Below are 21996 nucleotides of genomic sequence, written 5' to 3' on the forward strand. Positions count from 1 at the left end.
GCATTTGCATTGCATATCCAAGAGTCTAAATAATAACTTTTAGGTAAGGACATTAAACAAAGCAAAACCTCCACTGAGATAAAAGAATAAGTCATCTCTGAGAATAGAAAATGAAGGACAAATTCTTAACTTTCATCTCTTTACTGTGGACTTTAGCCATAGTTTGGAATTTAGATTCTGTGATTGCTCTGGGGAATACATAAGCAGTATCTAAATGAAGGGTTGCCATAGGAGTTCGTTTTAGACTTTCCAAATCTCTGTGAGGAAAGCCGTCATGGAAAAACTAAAATGGGTTAAGGAAGCAAATAGCTGTTTTAGTATATGAGTATTAACCAAACATTCTGAATTAAAATAGCTTTTATAATCAGGACAGATGCTCATTGACATCCACATCCACATAGCTAGTCCATATTCCTAAGATCCTTTCCCCTTGGATGTGGTGATGAGAATAAATTTTGGTCCGTGGCAGGTAGACAGAAATAATATAGTCCACTTCCATCCTTTCCCATCTCCCTTGCTCTTTTTGCTTACCAAAAGAAGGGATTCTGCACAGGAATATAAAGAAGGGAAGAACCCAAAGATGGATGAAATCTGAATCTCTGCTAGGGTTATGGAAAAATAGGCAACAATGAAAAATATGGAGGGCTCACTGGGGATATATTATTCATGCATTTTTAATAAATTATTAATGCATTTATTGTGTTAAACAGTAAATGATTTGGCAGTATATTTATATAGCAGATAAGGATACTTTCACTAAATAACATAATAGTAGTATATAGGTAGGCCCTTGAGCCCCTTAAGAATTACTTATTTACATTTTAAATATCATCTGATAAATGTGTTTTACATTGCTAACTATATCATTAAAATTGCATTGCAAATCAAAAACAAAATACAGTATCTTGTATTTGTGTCATTTAAGACCATGGTTTAGCTCACCATTATTAAACAAATAATGCCCACTTTTTAGTTTAAGTGTATGATAATGGCTAATTTATGTAATTTATATTGCATTTTAATGGTCATTGGTTGAGGTAGTCTAGTGTGAGGTTTGTTATTTAGTCGCTAAGTTGTGTCCAACTCTTGTGACCCCATGGACTGTAGCCCACCAGCCTGCTCTGTTCATGGGATTTCCCAGGCAAGAATACTGGAGTGGGTTGCTATTTCCTTTTCATATTATTCAAGGGCCCCTGTACTTACCTCAGTGGGTTGTTGCTAGAATTATTAGCTGACACATATAAAAAGTAGAATCATCAAAATTACCATATTTTCACAACTTGGAATCTGCAACCTATGAGACAAGATGATAATTTTTCACATCAGTAATGCTGCCTATAAGACTTTGTAGAAACTTAAGAGTTCTATGGGGTTTTGGAGATCAACTCTGCCTTCCGCTCCATCCCCAAACCTTAGCATCCAGGATAACATTTGTAAAATGCAAACCAAATCATGTAATTTCCCCCACAACACTTACCTACCTATTGTCATGCAGTATATTTCAGTGACTTATTGTTGCTCTCAAAATTAAATTGTCTAATTGGGTTTCAGAGCCTGGTGTGGTCTTATCTCTAACCATGACTCCAAGATCACTTTCTCCACATTCCAGACTCTTCTTATTTTGTGGGGCAGGGCCCCTAAAGAACACAATGTTTCTGAAGCCAGAGGGCCTTTTCATTGATTATTTCTAAGCTGGGAATATTTTTCCCTCATCTCTTCACCTAGGTACATTTTTTAAATCTTAAGCCTTTCCTGAGAAAGATAAAATTATGTTACTTTTCAGGCTAGGTCAGATCCTCTTGTAATACGCACCCATAGTGTTGGATAATATTGTTCTTACTACCTATCACAGTCCATAATTGTGTAACCAGGCTATGAACTGTTGGCTGAACTACTTGGATTCACTCTCAGGACAAAAGTTATCTTGGGGGGGCTCCCTCAAATTTTAGTCTTACTTATACATGCCATGCCTGAAGAAGTCCTCTTGCTAACTGTGACATCTTGCTTCTAATGATTGCCTGGCCCAGAGGTAGAAAGTTCAGCCTGCCTTGCCCAACTCAGGAAATCTCAGAAGGCTATCTCAGGATGAGATGGTGGATGGCATCACCAACTCAATGGACATGAGTTTGAGTAAACTCTGGGAGTTGGTGATGGACAGGGAGGCCTGGAGTGCTGCTGTCCATGGGGTTGCAAAGAGTTAGACATGACTGAGTGACTGAACTGAACTGAATGATGTTAGTGCCAGACTTCCTCATGGTGATGACTGAGGCCTTTGTTGATCCTGTATTACAACCCAGAGAGAGTAAGAGAGTTATTTGCTCAGTCATGTCCCACTCTTTGTGACCCCATGGACAGTAGCCCGCCAGGCTCCTCTGTCCACGGAATTCTCCAGGCAAGAATACTGGAGTGGATTGCCATGCCCTTTTCCAAGGAATCTTCCCAACATAGGGATCAAACCCCAGGTTTCCAGCAATGCAGGCAGGTTCTTACCGCTAAGCCACCTACAGCTCCTATTACAACCGAATTTCTACCCAGTTTTGCTTCTGCTTCTTCCTTCCCACAGGTGGTGGTCATAAAACAAAACTTCATTCTGATTTCCATCTCAGAGTCAGCTTCCTGAGGAACACAATTTATAACAATCTCTTTGGGATTTTCTGGACTGGTATTCATCCCCTCTCATTTTCAACTCCATGAGGACAAGAACCATATCTGTTTTTATCAGCTTTGTATCTTCAGTATCAAGCTTAGATCCTAACACATTCAAAGTCCCTCAAAAATATACTTCATGAATTAATAGAATTTAACTGTATACTTTATGAATATAGGAAACTCTCTATAAGGCCCAGATAATTAACATGTTTTCTCTGCCCCACCTCCACACCTACCCTGTTTTTTCTTCCTTTGTTCTTCTCAGGGAAGAGCTCATACAGCCCTGTCACTAGGAAGGAATATTATTTTTATTCCTTGCAAAAGGCAGCTTTCCTACTCTTAGGTCAAAAAGGTTGCTCTGTCCAAAGTGACCTCTCGTGAGTGGCTGAAAGTCTGGGAGTATTGATGCTAACTGAACATCATCCTCTGATCTATGGAACATTCCCAGAGAACCCAAGTCCAAAAATACATCATTCTGACAGTAGTGAACAGAACTCAGCTAACACCAGTATCCTTCAATACCCTTTGTTCAGACTTCACAGGTGGTGCTAGTGGTAAAGAACCTGCCTGCCAATGCAGGAAACTTAAGAGACGTGGGTTCAATCCCTAGGTTGGGAAGACTCCTCTGGAGGAGGGCATAGCAACCCAACCTAGTATTCTTGCCTAGAGAATTCCATGGACAGTGGAGCCTGGTGGGCTACTGTCCATAGTGTTGCAAAGAGTCGAACACAACTGAGTGACTTAGCGCACACACAGACACACACACACACACACAAACCCTTTGTTCACCATCATTGCTAAGTAAGAAGAAAATACTTTAAAGGACTATAGAAACATGCCAGGTGCTATTTGTTCTCCATATAATTTAGGGTGCATTTTAAGCTGCAAAAGATTTTAATAAGAGGTTCATCTTTCAGATTTTGAATTTGAAGAGTGACATAGTTGATTTGTTTTTCTTACTAGTTCTCTCTTTTCCCTTGTTCTACTTCAGAAGTGATATAGTAAGAACAAAATTTGTACCTTTTGAATTGCAAGTTCAGTCTTTGGTGCCAAAACAAATATTTTTGTAGAAAAGTGTTGCAATTTGGTTCAGGCTTAGGGAGTATACTAGGTGTGCTTGTGTTTAATTTTGTGTATGTGTGCCCTGTGGTTCTTCAAAATATGTCCCTTGTTGAAATTCCAATGAAGGTTAATGCCCAGCTGCCATTTCAACCACGTTGAATAAATAGTTACTTTTTTGGATGGCGCAGTTAAAGAGCATAAATGCTGCAATTAGGACTTAATATTCTATATTCAATTACATATTGGCTTTACTACTTGCTAGTAGTGGGTCCTCAGACAACACAGTATTTAATATCTCTGAGTTTAACTTAGTATATGACAATGACACTCAGTGTGATAGTGAATTTTAAATGATCTAGTAAATATATCAAGGTCTCTGTTAATACCAGATGTTTCAAGAATTATGACACATTTGGCCTCAAGTACCCCAAACACTTCACTCACACCTTTCTTGCAGCCTCATCAGTAGACTGGGAGAACAGAAAGAGAAGGAAAGACCATGTCATATAGTCTTTAAATTTTTAGAACTAAGCCCAACTAGCCTGATTGACAAATAGCCTCTTAATAATTGTTTAATCTTTAAATTTATGAATTTAAGTTTATAATGGGTCCTGTCTTCATTAAAGGTGTGATTAGGCTTGTATCCCTATAGCTAATTAATGTTTTAAGAGCCTTAAAGATGATAAATAAATATAGCATTAAAATAAAAATTGAGTTTCACATGTGCAGTCTCCTGATTTGTTATCATTGACAAACACTTGATAATTCACAATTTTGTGTGGGGGAATATAAGTGTTTGGAGCTATTATAAATAGGATTAAGGCAAGAAGAGGTTACTGGTTCTAACTAGAATCAACTGCTTTTTCAAAAATTGACTGATTTTCTGAAACAATATCCCTTCATGGTGTCATTATCTATTGCTATATAATAAACCACCTCAAAATTACAACACCAAGTTATTACTATCTCTAACAGTCAGGTGTACAGACTAGACAATTCTTATTGGGTTATCTCATGAGATTCAGCTGTGATGCACATGGTACTCGCTGTGTCTGTCACTTTCTCTCTCTGTCTCTCTCATCTCTCACTCACCTAGCTGTTTATCTGTCATATCCCTTTCTGTATTGTCTCATCTTCCAGGGTTCTCCACACAGGTAGGGCTTTTATACTATACTGGTCTCATAAAATATATACTTAAATGCAACAAATGTTTTCACACAGATAGAAGCAGAATTTAGGCCACTTAAGGGCTAAGCCCAGGACTTGCACAGAATCTTAAAAGAGAAAACTCTTAAGCATATCAGTGAGGTAATTTTTCTCTCATGTGGAAGTAAATTACAAGATGCTTGTTTGTATGAAGAAGATTCAAGATGAAATAGTACAGAACTTGGCTACTTTGAGATTCTGTTTGTCTTCTATGCTAAAATTGCACATGACAAGAGAGCCTCTAGACTACTCTTTGGGAAAGAAGTCCAAAAGACTTGCCCTTGAATTTTCACTTGAAAAAGTTCAGGATACCAGCCCAGTGATAACTGTTGTCTATACCTCTTATTTCTGGAAAATGTACCTATGAAAGCATAGGTCATAGTAATAAGTCTGTAAGCATGTCAGTACCTTGATACTCTACTGACAGAAGCTAGGAAACAGCCCTGGATATTGAGGTAATCACTGGTCCTAGATTTGTCTAGAATCTCCAGAAACAGAACACTCTTTCTTAACTTTTAAGAGTTCAGTTCAGTTCAGTTGCTCAGTCATGTCCGACTCTTTGCAACCCCATGAATTGCAGCACACCAGGCCTCCCTGTCCATCACCAACTCCCAGAGTTCACTCAGACTCACGTCCATTGAATCGGTGATGCCATCCAGCCATCTCATCCTCTGTCATCCCCTTCTCCTCCTGCCCCAAGTATCAGAGCCTTTTTCAATGAGTCAACTCTTCACATGAGGTGGCCAAAGTACTGGAGTTTCAGCTTCAGCATAATTCCTTCCAAAGAACACCCAGAAGGACTGATCTCCTTTAGAATGGACTGGTTGGATCTCCTTGCAGTCCAAGGGACTCTCAAGAGTCTTCTCCAGCACCACAGTTCAAAAACATCAATTCTTCGGTGCTCAGAGTTACTTCCAAGTAATTCTAAGGCACAATGAGGAGTTAAAAATTTTTATCCAAGTAAGTTATCAAACTTTTGTTGGTATCAGAGTACTCTGGAGGGCTAGTTAAAATCCAGATTGCTAGTCTCCATCATCAGAGTTTCTGATTTGTTAGGTAAGTTGTAGGCCTTAAAATTTGCCTAATAGGTTTCCATGTTACTTGTCTGTGGATCACATTTTTTAAATCATTGCTATAGAGCAGGGATCAATAATTTTTTTTCCTAAAGGGTCTGTATCTTTGAAATCTAAATAAGCACTGCTGGCTTATCCTTCTCTGGATTTTCAGATTTGTACTTCACCATTGTACAGGATGCAAGAGCGCATTGGCCATCTCCAACACAGCTGGGCAGTGTCCCTGGCCCTGCTCCCGGGCTGATGGGCCTGCATGACAGGGGTCACCCCCTTGTGGACCAAGTGCAGACCAAGCGCTGCACCCCTCCTGGACCAAGCCTGGGCAGTCGGTTGTCCTTGCCGAGGGCGGGGCAGGTCTGTCTGGCCCAGATGATTGCCTACCCTCATCCTCATTTCCTGGGTTTCCACCACACATCGGCCTGCACCAGGCACCTGGCACACCCAGCTCCTGTGCTTGCTTCCCTTCGGTTATCCCAGGTGGTGCTAGTTGTAAAGAACCCACCTGCCAATGCAGGAGACATTAGTGACCTGGATTAGTTCCCTGGGTCAGGAAGATCCCCTGGAGGAGGATATGGCAACCCACCCCAGTATTCTTGCCTGGAGAATCCCGTCGACAGAGGAGCTTGGTGGGCTACAGTCCATAGGGTTACAAAGAGTGGGACATGACTGAAGCGACTAACACACACACACACAATGTATATGAACAAATTTTAATAATCCTCTTCCTCACCCATGCATGAGCTTTCGGACTGTTTAATTTTTGACAATCTTATGTCTTCTACTTCTTTATGGACCACTATCTCTGAAAGTTCAATAGTTTCTGGGCTTTTTCCAGTCTGAATGAAGTAAGCCAGTTCTAAATACCTATGCTGAGAATGAGGGGGATGACAAACTTGATAAATAATCTTCTTGTCAGTCCTGAGATCACCAGTGTCAAGAGTAGGCAAATAAAAATTGATCCTCTGTGAAAAATAGAACATAGAGAAGGGTTTCTCATCCTCAGGATTATTACTTATTGGGGCCTGATAAATCCTATACATTGTAGGATATTCAGGGATATTTCCGGTCCCTAACTACTAGATGTCATTTGCAATACCAACTAGGTTGTGGCAAACAAGAATGTCCCCAGATAACACCAAGGCCCTCTCAGTTCAGCTCAGTCGCTCAGTCATAGCCAACTTTTTGCAACCCCATGGACTGCAGCACGCCAGGATTCCCTGTCCTTCACCAGTTCCCAGAGCATGCTCAAACTCATGTCCGTTGAGTCAGTATGCCATCCAATCATCTCATCCTCTGTCGTCCCCTTGTCCTCCTGCCTTCCATCTTTCCCAGCTTTAGGATCTTTTCTAATGAGTCAGCTCTTTGCATCAGGTGGCCAAATTATTGGAGCTTCAGCTTCAGCATCAGTACTTCCAATGAATATTCAGGATTTATTTCCTTTAGGACTGACTTGTTTTAATCTTCTTGGAGTCCAAGGGAGTCTCAAGAGTCTTCTCCAACACCACAGCTCAAAAGCATCAATTCTTTGTGTTTTTTTTTTCATTTTTTTAAAATTTTACTTTATATTACTGTATTGGTTTTGCCATACATCAAATGAATCCACCACGGGTGTACACATGTTCCCAACCCTGAACCCCCCTCCCACCTCCTTCCCCATACCATCTCTCTGGGTCATCCCAGTGCACCAGCCCCAAGCATCCTGTATCCTGCATCGAACCTAGGCTGGCAATTCATTTCTTACATGATATTATACATGTTCCAATGCTATTCTCCCAAATCCTCCCACCCTCTCCCTCGCGCAGAGTCCAAAAGTCCGTTCTATACATCTGTGTCTTTTGCTGTCTCGCATACAGGGTTATCATTACCATCTTTCTTAAATTCCATATATATGTATTAGTATACTGTATTGGTGTTTTCTTTCTGGCTTACTTCACTCTGTATAATCGGCTCCAGTTTCATCCACCTCAATCTTTGGCACCCAGCTTTCTTTATGGTCCAACTCTCATGTCCATACATGAGTACTGGAAAAACCATAGCTTTGACTAGATGGACCTTTGTTGGCAAGGTAATGTCTCTGGTTTTTAATATTCTGTCTAGGTGTGTCATAGCTTTTCTTCCAAGGAGAAGTGTCTTTTAATTTTATGGCTGTAGTTACCATCTACAGTGATTTTGGAGCCCAGGAAAATAAAGTCTGTCACTGTTTCCATTGTTTCTTCATTTATTTGCCATGAAGTGATGGGACTAGATGCCATGATCTTAGTTTTCTGAATGTTGAGTTTTAAGCTTGCTTTTTCAGTCTCCTCTTTCACTTTCATCAAGAGGCTCTTTAGTTCCTCTTCACTTTCTGCCATCAGGGTGGTATCTGCATATCTGAGTTTGTTGATTGTTCTCCTGGCAGTCTTGATTCCAGCTTGTGTTTCATCCAGCCCAGCATTTCACATGATGTACTCTGCATATAAGTTAAATAAGCAGGGTGACAATATACAGCCTTGATGTGCTGGTTTCCCAATTTTAAACCAGTCCATTGTTCTATCCTTGGTTCTAACTGTTGCTTCTTGACCTGTATACAGGCTTCTCAGGAGGGAGATCAGGTGGTCTGGTATTCCCATCTCTTTAAGAATTTTCCAGTTTACTGTATCCACATAGTCAAAAGCTTTAGAGTGGTCAGTGAAACATAAGTAGGTGCTTTTCTAGAATTCTCTTGCTTTTTCTATGATCCAATGGATGTTGGCAATTTGATCTCTGATTCCTCTGCCTTTTCTATATCCAATTTGAACATCTAGAAGTCCTCAGTTCATGTACTATTGACACCTGTCTTGGAGAATTTTAAGCATTACTTTGCCAGCATGTCTGATGAGTGCAATTGTGTGATAGTTTTAGCATTCTTTGGCATTGCCTTTCTTTGGGACTGGAATGAAATTTGAGATGGTCTCTAGGAGACAAAATTGCCCCAGCTGAGATCCACAGTTATAGAACACAATAATTGTTTTTCATTTCCATCAGTAACTGTCATGACTGTGCCCTTTCCCAGAGTGAGTGCTGTGAACTCCCAACTTATGAGTCATTCTTTATTAAAGGACTACTGTGTCCACTATTTAGTGGAGGCTGCACTTAAAAGAAAACAATCATACTCTTATTTTTAGGGAGATATACCTCACTGAAATCAGAAATGCTTTTGAATCTAATTTGAAGGAAAACTACTTTATTTGGCTCAAAAACATTTTGAACTATCTGCCAACATGTTAAAAATTGGGGAAATCAGATAATGGGATTTCAAGTTCCCTTTTAACTGGAAAAATCTAGTGACATTGGACAGCAAGAATATAAAATCAGTCATTCCTAAAGGAAATCAACCCTTAATATTTATTGGAAGGACTAATGTTAATGCTCCAATACTTCGGCCAACTGATGTGAAGAGCTGACTCATTGGAAAAGACCCTGATGCTGGGAAAGACTGAGGGCAGGAGGAGAAGGGGGAATAGAGGATGAGATGGATGGATAGCCTCACTGAGTCAATGGATAAGAGTCTCAGCAAACTCTGGGAGATAGTGCAGGACAGGGAAGCCTGGTGTGCTGCTGTCAATGGGGTTGCAGAGCTGGACAGGACTTAACAACTGAACAATAACAAATAATGTTGGATTTGAATTCCTTCAATGATTAAAGATTGTAGTGGCTGACTTCATAGATGGGCTTGTGCTTTTCAGATTATTGGAGTCCCTATTCACCTGTTTATCCTCACTCTCCCATTCTCTTTGTTCATAGATATTTGAGGTGCAACACTTTGTCTTGGATTGTTGCATCTGAATGTTTTCAGATGATTCTAGGGAGGTAGGATTAACCAAAGGAGAGAATTGACATGAACTCCAATTTACAGGTAGAAGTGACAAATCAGCACCTTGTCTTTTAAAAGTTTTGCTTCTTTTGCATTTAGCCATCTAATTCTGAATAATGAAAAAAAAAATCCTTAAGCACTACTTAGTTGAGGATGAAGTGTAGAAACAATAAGAAAATGATGTTATAAATGTCAAAATAGGTCTATTATTTGCTTGTTTATCGGTAGGTTTTTCTCCTTAATCTGACTCAGTGTATGCTGTTGAAATGATGGAAACATACTTGCAAAAAAAGTTGAAATGATTTCCCCCAAGGCAGAACAGTGGCAATTATAAAGAATTAAAATTAGTTTTACACTTGCAGTTGAAGACTTCCTCTTTGAAATAATGCTTGAGCATTGGCAAAACAAAGTATGCATTGTAAGTCACACTTTCTAAGTACATAAAATTGTTTATGTTGTAGACAAGAGTATAGATGTGTTCAGTTCAGTTCAGTTTCTCAGTCGTGTCCGACTCTTTGCAACCCCATGAACTGCAGCATGCCAGGCCTCCCTGTCCATCATCAACTGCCAGAGTTACTCAAACTCAAGTCCATCGAGTTGGTGATGCCATCCAGCCATCTCATCCTCTGTCGTCCCTTTCTCCGCCTGCCCCCAATCCCTCCCAGCATCAGAGCCTTTTCCAATGAGTCAACTCTTCACATGAGGTGGCCAAAGTACTGAAGTTTCGGCTTCAGCATAATTCCTTCCAAAGAAATCCCAGGGCTGATCTCCTTTAGGATGGACTGGTTGGACATCCTTGCAGTCCAAGGGACTCTCAAGAGTCTTCTCCAGCACCACAGTTCAAAAGCATCAATTCTTCAGTGCTCAGCTTTCTTCACAGTCCAACTCTCACATCCATACATGACTACTGGAAAAGCCATAGCCTTGACTAGATGGACCTTTGTTGGCAAAGTAATGTCTCTGCTTTTTAATATGCTGTCTAGGTTGGTCATAACTTTCCTTCCAAGGAGTAAGCATCTTTTAATTTCATGGCTGCAGTCACCATCTACAGTGATTTTGGAGCCCCCCAATATAAAGTCTGACACTGTTTCTACTGTTTCCCCATCTATTTCCCATGAAGTGATAGGACCAGATGCCATGATCTTAGTTTTCTGAATGTTGAGCTTACCTGATATTATATCTCATTATCAGATCTCTGTTCCTTTTGTTGAAACAAAAACTGCTTATTAACACAGTGTCTATGCATCATAGAATGTGATACTGTTTGGAGATGAATGATAACTGCACTATATAGAGATCAAGAACAGTGAAGGCTTAGAAAGCATGTAAACCCACTTGGGTCTATGTTCATTGATCACTGGTAATGTGACTATTGTGAGGGGAAACATGAAATTATAATTGTATTCACTTAGCTTACTTATATCTACATTCAAATAACTACATGTGACTAGTAACTATCCTTCTGGACAATTCAGATCTAGAGCCTTTTGGTCACAGTCCACACTGCAGGTTGGTTGTCAGAGCAGTGTGAAATGAATGACAATGATTTATAAGGAGTTTAGAACAAGGTAACAAAGGGCTAAAAATTAAGTCAGTGTTCTTCAGAGAAAAGGAACCAACATGGTAGGGATATGTATGTGTGTGTGGAGAAAGAGAAAGATTTACGTATTTATCCATTTATTTTAAGAAATTAGTTCATGCAATTATGGAGGCTGGCTAGGTCCAAAATCTGCAGGGAGGCTGTGTGTTGGGAGGATCGAGAACTGAGAAAAATTTGTAGTTCAATTACAAAGGCAGTCTGTTGGCAGAATTCATTCTGTCCAGGAGAGGTTAGTCTTTGGCTTCAACTGGTTAGATGATAATCATAAAAATATTGATAATCTCCATCCACATCATAGAGAATAATGTTTCACTCAAAGTTCACGTAGTTAAATATTAATCTCATTCAAAAATTACCTTGCTAGAAATATCCAAAACAATGTTTGGCTAAATTTCTGAACACTGTAGCCCGATCATGTTGACATAAACTTTAACCATCACAACTACTCTAAAGAGAAGAAAATCTGGTCTTCTATAAAGGAAAGAGAACATATTGAAATCTTAGACCAATGCAAGAGGAGCAAACATGGAATGGATGGCCATCTAAAATCTTTGTGTTGTCCCTTTCATTTTGATCCTTTTCCTCTGGTTACAAGAGCAATTCATATTTTTAATTATATAATAACAGAAATATGACTTAGAAAAGCAAATGTGTATAGGATTGTGCTATATCAGCTTGTTTAAGACTGAATGCAACACTTTTCTGAATACTTTTCTCTGTATAGTTTTGTGTTCAACTTGGGCAAAAAAAAGGAAGTTATGCAAGATTTGAAAGATAGTAGTACAGCAAATAGTACGCCTCTTGGGAGGCATCACAGTTAGATATATGATGAGGTGATGTTGAACTACTCTGTAGATATCAGCTTCTCTTTCTTTTCCTCCTTGCTATGTTCATTATGTCTCCCCATTAGCTGCTTTTGCAAACTAGTAGTGACCCCCAGCCTATCAGTCGATGGATAGCTGAAGATTCACAGAGGCATGAGCCATAGGGTCGTATTTTCTCCCTATGTTCATCTCCATGAATCCCACCACCATCCCATTTACCATATTAAACATGCTTGGCTCCTAAGATTTCCCTACACATTTCAACATATCCACCCACATTAGTATTTTGGGAGATTGGTTAGTGATTCTCTTCCTGATCCACTGTCCCCTGCTGCCATTTTAGGCTTCCCTTCTCCATCTCCTCCTATATTTAATAATGTCTAATGGCCTTTATCTGTCTCTTATTCACACAATAAAGTGAATCTACTTCCATAATTGGGGCTTCCTTAGTGGTTCTGTGGTAAAGAGTCTGCCTGCAATGCAGGAGATGCAATTCTGATCCCTGGGTTTGGAAGATCCCCTGGAGAAGGAAATGGTAACCTGCTTCAATATTCTTACCTGGAAAATCCCAGGGACAGAGGGCTACAGTCCATGGGGTTGCAAAAGAGTGAGACATGACTGAGCAATTAAACAACTTCCATAATTAAGTCTTGACTGAGACAAAGCCATCTCATGTTTCACTGTTATTTTCATCTGTGCTGCTGTGAAGCTGTGAATCCCTGTGATGAATTTATGTAGTTGCTTATTTTGAACCTCAATGGATAATTTGGCAGTTATTCTGGTTAGATTTTGTTCAAGAGTTTAAGAACATCATTTGATTCTTTTGAAATGATTTGAGTTGCTGGCTCAAGTGATTCTTTCAGTTTAGCAAGGCTGTCACCCATAAGCAGTCAAACAACTTTAGGAAGGAAGCTCATAGAACAGTAAGTGAAGAAATAGACAAATGTCCTGTCCCGGTATGGATAAATCAAACACTGGGGTTGATGGGACATGGGTAGATTACAATGATACAATCTTGAGGATGAAAGACTACATGGAAAGAGTGGCTCTAAGAATGTGGAGAGATTGTTCTGACTCTAATCTGATCACCAATTAAAATGGGTATGGTACACATACCAATAAGCATCTCTCAGATACCACCTAGGTGTCCTACAATTCAACTCAATTCTTTCCTGAAGACACTATCAGGTTAAGAGTTCAGACCTGTAAGATTTCCTCCTCATACCAGCATACTCACTCCCATTTCCAATGGCAAGTCCATTTGTTATCAGTATCAGTGCTTTTCACCTAATGGCTATAAACCAGAAGTTCCTATGACTCCCTCATCATGTTTAATTTTCTAGAAAGGTTCACAGGACTCAGGAATCTAATTTATTCACTGTGTGCTTAGTCATTTAGTCATGTCCGATTCTTTGGAACCCAGGATTGTAGCCCGTCAGCTTCCTTTGTCCATGGAGATTCTCTAGGCAAGAATACTGGAGTGGGTTGTCATGCCTTTCTCCAGGGGATCTTCCCAACCCAGGGATCGAAGCCAGGTCTCCCGCATTGCAGGCAGATTCTTTACCATCTGAGCCACCAGGAAAGTGTATAGTTTATTCACTAGATTATCAATTTATTGTTTAAGGACATAACTCAGAAACAGCCAAATGGCAGAAATACACAATACAAATTACAGGCAAGGAGCGATGCACTTCTATGTCCTTTCCAGCACACCACTGTCATGTCTCCATGTGTTCATTAACCCAGAAGTGTTCTGAGATCAATCCTTGCTTTTTTATGGAAGCTGTATTATACAGATATGATTGAATAAATTATCAATCACTAGTGGTTAAAATCAATCTCCAACTTTTGTACTTCACTGCCTTCCATGGAGGTGGAATTGAAAGTTCTAACTCTCTAGTTAAAGATAGGTTCCCTTGACAACTAGTGCATCTCCTCCCTTCCCATCCTGAGGTTATATATGGACTTTCTAGGTTATCTAGGTTACCTAATTAACATAACAAAAGACACAGTATCATCCCTCTCATCAGTTACATTCTAAGAGTTGTAAGAGTTTTTAGGAGTTCTGTTTAAAAAGCTGGCTTAAATCAATATTCAAAAAACTAAGATCATGGCATCCAGAAACAATGGAAACAGTGAAAGATTTTATTTTCTTGGGCTCCACAATCACTGTGGACAGTGACTGCAGCCATGGAATTAAAAGATGCTTGCTCCTGGAAGAAGAGCTCTGAGAAACCTAGACAGTGTATTAAAAAGCAGAGCCATTATTTTGCTACAAAATCTGTATAGTCAAAGCTATGGTTTTTCCAGTAGTCATGTATGGATGGTGAGAGTTGGACCATAAAGAAGGCTGAGTTCCAAAGAACTGATGCTTTCAAACTGTGATGTTAGAGAAGATTCTTGAGAGTCCCTTGGACTGCAAAATCAAACCAGTCAATCCTAAAGGAAATCAACACTGAATATTAATTGGAAGGATTGATGCTGAAGCTCCATTGTTTTCACCACCTGATTCGAAGAGCTGACTCACTGGAAAAGACCCTGATGCTGGGAAGGATCAAAGGCAGGAGGAGAAGGGGACGACAGAGGATGAGATGGTTGGATGGTATCATCGACTCGATGGACATGAGTCTGAGAAAACTCTGGGAAATAGTGTAGGATAGAGAGGCCTGGCATGGTGCAGTTCATGGGGTCACAAAGAGTCAGACGTGACTGAGCAACTGAACAACTACAGTAAGGTAGTTCCCTGTCAAAAAGGGAGACAAAGACCAAACATTGTGATTTTTGATAACAAATATCACATAATTCAGTGGAGTGATATTTCCTCTACTTCCCAGTTACTAATATAGTTCCCCTTTTGGAAAATTTTGTTTGAACTTTGTAGTATTAGAATTCCCATTTATCAGATTTTCTAGAAATGTTAAATCATTAATGACAAAGAGAAATTTTCTGGTTTCCCTTTCCTTCCCCACACAGATTTCCTTCCTCACACATGAGCTGATGCTCATGTCTAATTAGTTCTTTGGGTTCAGTGATTCTCCAAGGGTGTCTGATAACAGCAGTCTTTTCAGCACTGCAGATCATGTTGGGAACTGAAACCTCAGATTCCAGCTCACCTGCAAACATCTGTTTTTCACTAATAACACCACTAGGCACATATTTTAGGTGTTTTTTTTTTTTTTTTTTTTGCTCTGTGAAGTGCCTCTCAAATGCATCAATTTGCAGAGGAGGCTTAGTGACTTGATGTTATGATGTGAAGCTAGTAATACAGGGTTGTATAATGAAGTAAGAACTGGTTTGCATCACTAGCTAGCTGTGTGACCCTTGTAAGTTATATAACCACATTGTACTTCAATATTCTCCTTAGTGAAAGACAGCACCTGTACACCCACATTACCTTACCTGTGCCACACCCACCTCTTCTTCAGGTTGCTGTCCTATTCAAATATAATGTTATATATAAAAACCCGTTGGAGGCTGAAATGTATCCCTATTATCCAGGACGTTTTCATTGTTTTAAATAAAAGAGAACCTGATGAAAAAGAATGGAACTAATTTTGTGACTTTGGAATAGTTTACCTGAAAGTTAGGCTTTTCTGGATGGTAAAACCAGTTCCAGGGGCAAATTGTATTGTTTCAGTCCATGTACTAATACATTCCTGCCATCTGAAAACTCTCACTTCTGACAATAATCTTTTTTAGAATTTGGACAATATACTGATTATATGTTTTAGTGCAGTGATACATCACCTTGGTTTCTCGTGATAATAGCTTGTGGCCCTGTGAAAACTTGCCATCTTTATCTGAATCAGAATCCTTGAAGATGTCCCATTATTTGTATTATTGACATAGACTCAAAAATATTGATGGATAGCCAAGAATCAATTTGTTGGCTTAGAAATGGCACCAGCTTTTGAGTCAGATGCACCGTTATCCAGTTCTATGACCTTGGGCTAAGAATTCTATAAAGTATGACAATAAGTAGCATATTTCCAGGATGTTGTGAGATTAGGAAGTTTCTTATGCAGGGCATTTAATTAAGCAAGAACTCAATAGTGCTAAACATTGTGATTATATTCTGCCATATACTCTGTCCTGTTGTTTCCCAGGTCTTTGCCTTGTGGCCTCAACTTCATTTTAAGAGTTCCACAGGTGCTCTTTGAGGGTGAGACTATGACTTACTTTTCTTATATAGTCTCTGCATCACTTAATAGAATGTTGATTATACAGCATGTAGAAAAATTCATTGGCAGAAAAAGTAATCAAAGTTATTCTGTCTAGTGTAATTAAAACACCAAAAATGCATTGTGGTCTATTAATCAGAGTTTTAAATAAAATTCTTGGAACATTTTCTCATCTGCAACTAGACCACACAGAAAAATGCTTTGTAAATCAGTCTATGAAGTCCTTGGTTGAGAGACTGTTCTACAGGAAAGTTTGTGCCAAATCCTTCCATTGGTTTAAGAAGTGTCAGATGGTTTTGCATACATTTTGAGGACAGTGATTGAGCAACGTTTCTAAAAGTATTGATAAGAAGCTATAATTAAGAAATAGGGCTAAGGGACAACTTTGATGGGAGAGGGTTCAGGGTATAATTTTTAAGAGCTTGGGTACAGAAGCAGTTTAAAGGTTTGATGCAGACCAGAGAAAAATATGAGGACCTGAAAGGCATATACTGAAGGGTATGGATGACAAGGATTGTCCCTGGGAAGAATAGGAGTCCTAGGGTCCACCCTGGGTCCTGCATGATTGTCAGTCAGGCCAAATAGAAAGAAGGCTGGAACTTAAGGTGCAGTGAATTTGGGGAGGAGTATAAGAAGGAAAGCTAAAGAAAATAAGGTCTTCTCTACCTCCATCCTAGATGTCTTACATACCGTAGAGTTCTGAGCCCACAGATGAAGAAAATGGTTTTAGTCATGGTGCTCTAGAAAAAAGCTAAAGGGAAAACTGAAGTAGGGTTAGCATTCCATCTGAACTGAGCATGCTGTATCACTGTGTGACCATTCTTGATACTAACTACACAGAGCAATATAAAGCTTGTGTGTGACTCAAAGACATAATTTCTATGATCTTGTATTTATGAGATTATGTTTTAAAAGGCTACTTCTGTCAGATGCTTATTTTGGTATTCAAGATCTCGGTAATGTCATTATTTTTGTGCTACCTTTCTGGTCTCTGTGGGTATTCAATCCCACAAACTCTGAGTAAAGTTATGTCAAAAGCTACATGTCTTCACTGTAGTCTCTCTATATCATTCATCTTTCATTAAACATACCATGATTCAGTGTTATGCTGGTTTGTGATTTCTTTCCCATATCAAATGAACAACTGGACCAAGACATTAACAGCTTTGATGTCTTATTCTGAATTACTCTGTCATAGATGTGCATTGGGTTGGGGATCAAGGAAGTGGTACAGAATCCTCTGGTTATGAGAGATCAAAAGAAGAGGCAGTCCTGAAGTCAGGAAAGCAAAACTAGGTTTGAGGGCAGCCCCAAGTCGAATATTAATAATGAAGGTTAAAACTACAAAGTTTCTAAAGAATAAATCAAGCCAGTAACCCAGACTTTTGAGCACATGACATGAACCAGAAATAGAGATGACACCTGCCGTGGACAAGTTTCCCATCTACAGTTCTCTCTACCAGGTAGAATGGGTCCAAGTTTGAAATGACTTGAGATGCAGCTTTGATAGTATTTTTAGCTGGCTGAACAAGGCTGTCACCACCTCAAATCAAGATGTATTTCTAATATAAGAAAAAGTAGCTACTCCTACTTTTTTCTTACAATGCTCAGGGGAAACAACAAAAACAGTTTTGTGAATCAATTAATCAAACAAGAGTATTCTGATAAGAAAGAAAACATGGAAGGTTACTTTGAAGTTGATGATTGCATGAGCAAAATTACTCTCACTAAGTGGAATTTGGAATTTACAACATATTTGGAAACATTCTGAATTTGGGGTCTTTGTTTTTTATTTGTTTTCCCAAACACAAGGTTCAGTTTATTAATATTTCATTGTCTTTCACAAATAATACTGTGACCTTTGGGGGTCAGCTTGTGGTAAAATTAAATACTTTTCCAATGATTCTAGTATTCTGAAGACATGAGTTATTTTGTCCAAGGTGACTGAATGAGTTATTAACCAGCACAGTCCCACTTAGTCCATTAGATTGAACTGCTTCCCATGATGAATAAACTAAAGGCCCCAGACTGGTGACTCAGTAAAACGAAAGGGATGAAACTTTTCTTGTTTTAGCAGTGGAGTCTCATATGATTCCCACTGTGCCTTGTAAGGGACAATTGTGATTTCCTTTAGGTAAATCTCTTTCCTCCTCCTCTTAATGAGAGTAGTTTTGTTAATATCATTGTGGATCTGACATGCCATCTATTATGGTGCCTGTTGTGTCCCTCTGCTCTTGTTCCAGATGGCTTCCATAATTACCTTTGCAGGGGTTGTCAGGGGACTTCAGTAAGTAAGTCAATAGTGAAACTCAGCAGGTAATAAAATAGGCTTTTTCAGGAAATCATAGGAAAACAAATATATCCTTTTTGTCATAATCCAGTCCTATGCACTAAAAGTCCAACATTTCTTAGATATTAGGAAATGCATTTTCTTTAATTTATGATCAGATATTATTACTTGTTGGTAATTGGAGTTATGGAAATAATTTTAATAGGTAACAATCACATTCCTCTGAGCTAATTAAAACAAAACCTTTTACATGATTATAAATGTTGCATTTTATTTGAATTTAGAGATTTGAAAGTATTTTGTCAAATCTGGAAAGAAAGACAGATGCTTTTATCCTCAGGTTTCTGGTGAGGAAACTGAGGCTCAGATGGGTTATGCATCTGTCTATGGTCATAAAGCAATCTAGTGGAGAAAGCAATCAGCCTCTGTTAATGTAGTCTCTTTTTCTGTTTCCCAGCAACACATTTTGTCTTCTAGATAGCAAACACCAATAGAGATGCATGAACTGGACATTGCATCTCCTTCCTGTAACTCTATCTTTATCAGGAAAGTGGAATTGGCTTTCTGTGAATTTATTTAGGATAAGATAATAGATTCTGGCATCCTTTATCCACAAAAGAAGTCGGGAAGCAACTTTTCACAACAGTAATGCCAATTATATAATTTGGGGTGGTTCTTGAAAATCATAAACTCAAACATCCAACCCATTGCATAGAGCTCTCTGGTCCAGATTCAGAGAATTTTTAGTAAACCCAAAGTTAGTAAAAACAACATTTGACTTTCCTATATATTTGCATTTTGGACAGAGCTTAGGCTTTTATTCCACTCAGATTCAATAGGGTATATCAAAGACTGGGAGAGAAGGATACAGAGACAGAGGGAGGGAGGGAAAAAGAGAGGAGGTTATACAACCTTTCTAACTTTATCTTGGAAGTAGAATACCTTGATATTTCTCATAGTCACAGACTTGCTCATTTGTTCACAGTCAAGGAGAGGGAACAGAGACCTCAACTCTCAATGCAGATGTGATATTATCCTGAGAAGATTAAGATGCATGAATACAATGCTCTCCTATAGTATCTCTGATAGTTGCTCATTTTAATTCAGACTGAATATTTTTACAGTTCAGTTGATTTATTTCATTTTTGTGTAATGCTTAAGTTAAAGAACATTTCTTGTTAGAGTATTTGGAATCAGTCTCCCTCCTCCTATAAGTTAACCTTAGGTCTGTCTTGTGCTGAGCACAAGTACAGTTTTGCTTGTTATATATAAGGAAAGATTTTGGTAATTTTGGCTTCCTCGGCAAACTCAGACAGTAAAGAATCTGCCTGCAATGTAGGAAACTGGGGTTCGATCCATGGGTCAGAAGATCCCCTCCAGTGACTACCCACTCCAGTTTTCTTGTCTGGAGAATTCCATAGACAGAGGAGCCTGGCAGGCTAGTCCATGAGGTCGCAAAGAGATGGATGTGACTGAGCATCTAACACTTTCACTTGGTAATTTCAATGTTACCTAGAAATGCTTTATATTTGAATAAATATTATGATAAAATACTTTATCTTTCTAAATATTTTATCTGTCTAAATATTTTACTAAAGACACCTCAAATTTCAAGTGCATCATCATATTGAGATGATTCTTGGATGTGTCCTGTGTTGGTCATGTACATCTGTCAGCATCCTTAAAATTCTCCAATAGATAATAGCATTTAATTTCTCTCAAAATGTCTGCTGTTAGTGTAAAAGTAGTAATAAATGTCATCTAGAGAGGGGATAGGGATTTTTTTTCAGTAGGATGTTATTAAGCAGCAGATTAATGAAATATTCCTGTTTCATCATGATTAATTGGTAATGTTATTTATGTGGTGGTAGGAGATAAAATTGTAAAACTGCACAGTGAATTGACTGATGAGTGGAAAGGATAAAAAGAATTGAACTCTAACTCCTAAAAACACTGTTATATAAATAATCTAAATGGGAATTTACTGTATCAAGGGAAAATAATTAGGATGTTTATATGAATAAATGAAATTGAATAATAATACAAAATCTTATTGAATAATGGATGGTATAAGGAGATTGTAAAATTGCTACATTCCTAAAAACACAAGACCAGGGCAAGCCAAGACTTCATTTGAAGTCCAAAAATTACATCTGAAGTCTTTATTCATATTGAATGATATATGTTCCATACTTTGTAATTTTCAGGTGTATCTTCCATACCTGATAAAAATTTTAAAAGATACAACTTAAAGAGTACCCAGTTACATCTTGAGGGACATTCTGGGGACGTCGTTAGTATGTATTCATGCAACTTAAGGATGAGATAACCAAAAAACAATGATTTTTTAAGAGTTAATGCGTTAAGGAATTTCCTGGTTAGGGCAAGCCTCTTTTATTTTCCATGGATCTTAGTTGGGCTTAGTAAAGTAATGCTTAAAAATCTCCAAGCCAGGTGTCAGCAATATGTGAACCGTGAACTCCCTGATGTTCAAGCTGGTTTTAGAAAAGGCAGAGGAACCAGAGATCAAATTGCCAACATCCGCTGGATCTTCAAAAAAGCAAGAGAGTTCCAGAAAAACATCTATTTCTGCTTTATTGACTATGCCAAAGCCTTGGACTCTGTGGATCACAATAAACTGTGGAAAGAGGGGGGAGGGAAAGGTGGCGGAGGAATAGGACGGGAAGACCACTTTCTCCCTCACAAATTCCTCAAAAGAACATTTCAATGCCGAGCAAACTCCACAAAACAACTCCTGTAGGCTGGCAGAGGACATCAGGCAACCAGAAAAGCAGACCATTGTCTTCAAAAAAAGATTTTTAATCTTTGCTCTTAGATTTTTGTTGTCAATTTTGTACATTTAAAAACTCAAACTTCACTACCCAAGTTTACCTGAGAGCAAGATTACTGGCTTGATAACTCTCTCCTCCTCTGGACTCTCTTTTTTCTCCACCAGGTGGCCTCTGTCTCTTTTCTCCCCCATCTCTTCTCTATCCAACTCTGTGAATCTCTGGGTGTTCCAGATGGTGGAGAACACCTAAGGAACTGGTTACTGGCAGGATTTGTCTCTCTCCTACTCATTCCTCTCTCTTATCCTCCTGGTCACCTCTGTCTACTTCCTCCCTCTCCTCTGCCCCGTATAACTCTGTAAATACCTCTGAGCGGTCCAGATTATAGAGAGCACATAAGGAAGTGACTACTGGCTAGCTTGCTCTCTCCTCTTTTGATCTCACCGCATCTCATTCCAGTTACCTCTAACTACCCCCTCCATCTTCTCTT

This window comes from Ovis canadensis, chromosome 22 (assembly GCF_042477335.2).
Source record: "Ovis canadensis isolate MfBH-ARS-UI-01 breed Bighorn chromosome 22, ARS-UI_OviCan_v2, whole genome shotgun sequence".
NCBI classification, from domain to species: domain Eukaryota; kingdom Metazoa; phylum Chordata; class Mammalia; order Artiodactyla; family Bovidae; genus Ovis; species Ovis canadensis.